Source organism: Mus musculus, chromosome 10, assembly GCF_000001635.26.
Source record: "Mus musculus strain C57BL/6J chromosome 10, GRCm38.p6 C57BL/6J".
NCBI lineage: Eukaryota > Metazoa > Chordata > Mammalia > Rodentia > Muridae > Mus > Mus musculus.
In genome coordinates this window covers 26672050-26678284 of record NC_000076.6, presented here as the reverse complement: position 1 = coordinate 26678284, position 6235 = coordinate 26672050, and the positions used below count along the sequence as shown (strand labels likewise).

At 40.8% G+C, this 6235-nt stretch overlaps 1 pseudogene across 1 annotated transcript; it reads left to right on the top strand.

Annotated features, from left to right (window-relative positions):
- Nucleotides 1-3633: 3633 nt before the first annotated feature.
- Nucleotides 3634-4839, top strand: Gm8709 (predicted gene 8709; annotated as a pseudogene). The gene has a single exon (NR_033633.1). The product of NR_033633.1 is annotated as a predicted gene 8709 (transcript).
- Nucleotides 4840-6235: the final 1396 nt, after the last annotated feature.

Below are 6235 nucleotides of genomic sequence, written 5' to 3'. Positions count from 1 at the left end.
TCATTGAGATATTTCTGTCAACTGTCAGAAAAAATGTCTTTATAGTAAAATAAAATCGCAAGCCCCATTCCTCTCAGTTGTGCTAGCTTTGTTTGCGGTTTGGGGGTTGCTTTGGTGTGTTTTGTTCTCTTTTGACTTCTTTGTTTTAGTAATAAAAGACAGTTGTAATATATTTATTGATTATTGTGACAAAGAAGGGATTAGTTTGAGATTAAAAATTACTCAATAAAAGCTCAAAGACTATTACCACAATAACCATCACAGAAAATGTATCTCACAAATCCCGATATTCTTCCAAACCAAACTGACCCGTCCAGCAGGTCCAGTTATTCGAGGATCTCGAGGGGACCTCCTCCTAATAACCAAATGTGGGGTAGAGAGAGACGAGGGTCTTGTACGAATAACGACACGGAAACCGTTCTGAAGTTGTATCAAGACCCCCATGTATTGAGAAAGGTCCAAGGTTTAAATGCACAAGCAAAGGGGGAAGTACAGATACTTATCAGTGGGAGGGGTAGGGCAATACAAGCAAAAGGAGAAGTACTTATGGGAGTGGGGGGCAATAGAAATTCTTTCTTTTGACAGCTACACCGGGAAGCAGGAACTTGGTGGTATCAGGGTGTGGTCAGGACATCGGTGATGACCTAGGGCTGGAACCTCCCGTAGTTTTCGGAATCCATGTGTCGGTGGCCTGCCTTTGACCCTCTTTTCTTCTCGGGGGGAGAGGCCCAATTCAGAGATCAGGACAATAGCGTTGCCTTAATGGCTCCCAACACCAAACTATACAGAACTTTATGCAGGAGGTGTGTATAAGAATAGTTACTAATATTATTTTGACTTAAATGGTTACATTTTAAAATATTGTTTCTTTAAGGAGTTTTAAAATGAATTCTATATCATTGTTAATCAATGATGTCAGATTTCAAGTATTTTTCTTTTTTTTTTTTTTCCAATCTTAGCAGTTTTGTAAAAGGCAGAGTAGCCATTGAGTAGAAATGTCCCCAGCTTTGGAGTTATGGCTTGTATGTGTGAGATCAGACCATCCACAGGGAGCTAGATGCCCACAGGGCTGCTAAGGTAGAACTCAGTGGCCAGGGAACCAGTTTCCATCAATGTCAACCTGAGCCCATCTGATGTGTCTTCTTCCTCCTCTAGGGTTTTCTATGAGGACAATATTTTGTTTTTCAACACAGACCCTGACAATGCCTCCCTAAGTTACCTCAAGTCTCATGGTATTTAGCGAGTGTTGATTTCTATGATTCTGGCCTCATTTGTGAACTGGCAGAGTTTACCTTTCTCAAATGTGTCTGTTGTTCTGTAGGTCCTTGATGCTTTCACAATAGTCCATAGTCCTTTAATTCACAATGTTGCTCTGGTATGTCTGATCAGCCTAGCCTTCAATGTTTATTTACTTGTAAGTACCACAAAGTGTTCCTATTCCATCTTGTATTTTTCCTAACTCAGATCTAGTCTACCATTTCCTCTAAGATGCCTGGCTCCTTTTAGGGAAGTATGATGTTTGGAAAATAAGGCTTCATTTTAAAAGAGAAAGCATGCTTACTCCTACTGGGGTATATGTGCTTCTAGGTCTCCTTAGAAGACAGGACTCAGGGAGTGGGAAAAACAGAAGAAAGACAGGTAGAAGAAGAGGGAGGGAAAAGAGAAAGAGACCCATACCTAACCATTACATATACAAACAATGGAGTTATAGGCAGGATGTGTTCATACATATAGAGACAGATGGTTATCTATATCCATTTATAAACTACTTGACTATCTGTGTTTCATTCCATCTCCCATTCCGAACCTATTTCCATATTCCCAGATATCTGCCTCCTATTATTAACCATGTATAGATGTGTTTATTGGTTCAATTGCTAGGATATATAAAAAATAATTAAGAATGGTTGACCTACATTTCTGGTGGCAGGTATTGCTTAAACTATAATATTTAAAGGTCTTTTTGCATTAGCATGACAAAAAGTAGTCCAGAGATTATGTTCAAACATTGATTAATTTTGCTCACCCCTCCACAAGCAATCCCCTGACTGATTTGATTTGTGAATTTCAGCTTACATATTCCTGGGGTTAACGTGCTAAGAGCAAGCTGCAGCCAGAGTTCATTCCTCTTCATCAGCATTTTCCAGTGAAGCTCATGGTTTCAAAACTAAGAAATACATACCTTACCAAGTTGCAAAAGTCTTTATCAATTCAGGGTTTTTTCAGTGCTTTGATCACAAAAGGGTATTATTTTTTCTCCCCCATAGAAAATACAGAGATTACCATATAGATTTTTTTTCATTAAAAAGTTTTACATGGAATCTTTAATGACTTTCTCATTTCTGAAATAAACTTGCCCTTCTGTGATAAGTCCTCTTTGGTTATACTGATTTTTTTTTAAATATGGAATTGAATTTCTTCTGCTAATTTTGAAATTTTTATCAGTATCTGTAAGATATCTGTTTAGGTTTATTTTTTCCTTTTAGCATTAGGATCATCTGACTTCTGATATCTAAAATTTTGATAGTGGTTTTCAGTTTCTCCTGGGAGCAGTTATTATTCTCCCAGCAGCAGAGTTGTCAGGTCAAATGGGCCGGTGGACTTGGAAGTGCTTTACAGAGAGAGGATAGGAGGCATATGTTAATTATTACCGCAGCTAAGAGCAAAGTGAGCTACACAGTAGGGCAATTAAAGCTACCTCAGCTGAAAATGAAATAGACACTTGTAAAGATTTCACGGCAGTTATGTTTGAGTTCAGTTTTAATAAGTATTAAAATTTGATTAAACCATGAAGTAAATATTCTGTAGAAGGGAAGGAGTGTAAGTATATTGATGCTTTTGATTGTGGAATTCATTATGTCCACTAAACGCTGTGCTGATGACTTTCAGACACACTGGGTCCTGTGAGTCTTCAAGGAAGCTATGGTGGTGTTCCCATCTGAAGGTCAGAGAGGGCAGTGGCTTCACCATCAATGGAGCCTAACTCAGCTCATGGCACGGGTGCATGTTGGAGAGCATTCTGATCATAGGAAACCATAATAGTCATTGCTTCCCCTAAAGTCCACAATCCCCTTATCTTCACAGAGTAGATCATTTTAAAGAGCATTTCACATCATGCTGTGCTGCCTATCCATTCTATGACTTATGTTCTTCCTACAGCCAAGCTATACCTTCTATTGACAAGTGGGAAAGCCATTTGCTTTCAAATACTGCCTTTCTGGACATCCTGTGAACCACCCCGATTTTTATGTTGATTTTGAATAAGTTTTGTGAGACCAATCTGTTCTTTTTCTCTTTCATAGTTGTGCAGTTTTTGAACTGAGGTGTTTGTGAGGCTTATCATTACTCTTTAGACTATCTTTACTCTTTTTTTAAATGTAATTCTTTTGAGAATTCCTACATGAGTGCCGCATGTACATCATTTCCACCCTTACCTCCACCCACCTGCCTGCTACCCCTCAATAACTTCTCTGGGGTCTCCCACTCCCTCTCAGCTTTATCACTCCTTTTATAATTATCAATGTTACACACACACACACACACACACACACACACACACCTCATTATATGCATATAGACTTTCAAAATAATATGACTTTCATTCTCTGCTCTTCCCTGTTCAAGAAACAACTACATCTTCTTGTGCAATGCCAGCCTTGTCCCGTAGACAAACTGGTGAAGGTCGGTGTGATTGGATTTGGCCGTATTGGGCTCCTGGTTACCAGGGCTGCATTCTGCTCTACACTTGGCACACTGGAGATTGTTGCCATCAACAGCCTCTTCATTGACATCAACTACATGGTCTATATGTTCCAGTAGGACTCCACCAATGGCAAATTCAACAGAACAGTCAAGGCTGAGAATGGGAATCTTATCATCAACGGGAAGCCCATCACCATCTTCCAGGAGCGAGATCCCACTAACATCAAATGGGGTGATGCTGGTGCTGAGTATGTTATGGAGTCTACTGGCGTCTTCACCACCATGGAGAAGGCTGGGGCCCACTTGAAGGGTGGGGCCAAAAGGGTCATCATCTTCGCCACCCCTTCTGCCAATGCCCCAATGTTTGTGAAGGGTTTGAACTATGAGAAATATGACAACTCACTCAACATTGTCAGTAATGCATCATATACCACCAACTGTTTAGCCTCCTGGGGCCAAGGCTATCCATGACACCTTTAGCATCGTAGAAGAGCTCATGACCACGGTCTATGCCGTAACTACCATTCAGAAGACTGTGGATGGCCCCTCTGGAAAGCTGTGGCGTGATGGTCGTGGGGCTGCCCAGAACATCATCCCTTCATTCACTGGTGCAGCGAAAGCTGTGGGCAAGGTTATCCCAGAGCTGAGCAGGAAGCTCACTGGCATGGACTTCTGTGTTCCTAACACCAATGTATCCATTGTGGATCTGACATGCCTCCTGGAGAAACCTGCCAAGCATGATGACAACAAGAAGGTGGTGAAGCAGGCATCTGAAGGCCCACTAAAGGGCATCCTGAGCTACATTGAGGAAAAGGTTGTCTCCTGCAACTTCAACAGTAACTCCCACTCTTTCATCTTTGATGCTGGGGCTGGCATTGCTCTCAATGACAACTTTGTAAAGGTCATTTCCCGGTATGACAATGAATACAGCTACAACAACAGGGTGGTGGACCTCACAGCCTACATGGCCTCCAAGGAGTAAGAAACCCTAGACCACCCACCCAAGGCCTACCTGTCCCAACTTGGCCCCCGTCACTGAGCATCTCCCTCACAATTTCCGTCCCAGACCTCCATAACAGGAGGGGCCCAGGGAGCCCTCCCTAGTCTCTTGAATATCATCAATAAAGTTTGATGCACACCCCCCTCCCCAAAATATGACTTCCAATGTCATTTTCAAATATCCTTACTGTTGGTTGGATATCTCTTCTCCCTGCTCTCCACATTCCCCCTGCCCCTTCATAGACTCAATATTCTATTATTCCTCCCTCTAGGGATCCTCTTCCTCTGCCCCACCCCTTGGCCCCTTTCTACATTCCTGGCTTCTGTAGTTACTCCAGATTATATTCTCAAATCCAAAGGGTCAGAGCCAGGGTCCATAAGAGAGAACATGTAGCATTTATCTTTCTAGGTCCACATTACCTCACTCAGTACAGTATTTCCCTATTTCATCTATTTAGTTATAGATACAATTTCTCTTTACAGCTGAATAGAATTCCATTGTGCATATACGCTACATTTTTATTATCTATTCATTAACTGAAGGACATCTAAGTTGTTTCCAATTTTCAACTACTGTGAATAAAGTGACCGTGTACTCAGCTGAGCATGTGTTTCTGCAGTAGAATGTCAAGTCCTTTAGGTATATGTCAAGGAGAGGTGTAGCAAGGTTGTATGGTTGATCTTATTTTAGCTTCTAGAGAAATCTCCATACTGATATTCAGAGAAGCTATACCAGTTTGCAGTCTCACTAGCAATGGTTTAAGGTTCCCTTTTCCCAAATCTCCTCCCACATTTTGGTGGTTGTTTTGTTGATCTTGGCCCTTTTGACTGGATTAAGAGAAAACCTCAAAGTAAATTTAATTTGCATTTCCCTGATTGCTGAGGACCTTGAACGATTTTTGAGATGTCTCTTAACTATTTTTATTGCTTCTTTGGAGAACTCTCTGTTGAAATCCATAAATCCATAGCTCATTTCTTTAAACTGGGTCATTTGTTTTGTTGACTCTTTGATTTTGAGTTCTTCGTCTGTACAATACTTTGATTTTGAGTTTTTCATCTGTACAGTACTTTGGTTTTGAGTTCTTCAAATGTACGAATCCTGTATCAGCTATTGATGATTATCCACTGGGCTTCCCTGTTGCCCACGGTTTCCTGTGCTGTGGAAGACTGTTAATTTTATGAAGGGTAATTTGTCAATTTCTGAATGAAACTTCCATTCTGGGAAAACAGAAGACATCCTATGCAGAAACCCCTTTCCAGTTCCTGTATGGTTGTTGTAGGAGACTGCCGACACTTTTTTCCAACAGCTTCAGCTTTACATTGAGGTTGAGGGCTTTGGCACATTTGGAGTTAATTTTTGTGTGGAATTATAGATATAAGATGCTTGTAGTAACATGTGCTCAACTTTGGGTTTCCTCTCCTGCTCCTATTTTTGTGCCAATGTCATGCTGGTTTTATTATGGGTAGCTCTATAATATAATTTTACATCTAAAATGATAATCCCTCTAGTTTAATTATTTTTATTCAGGATTGC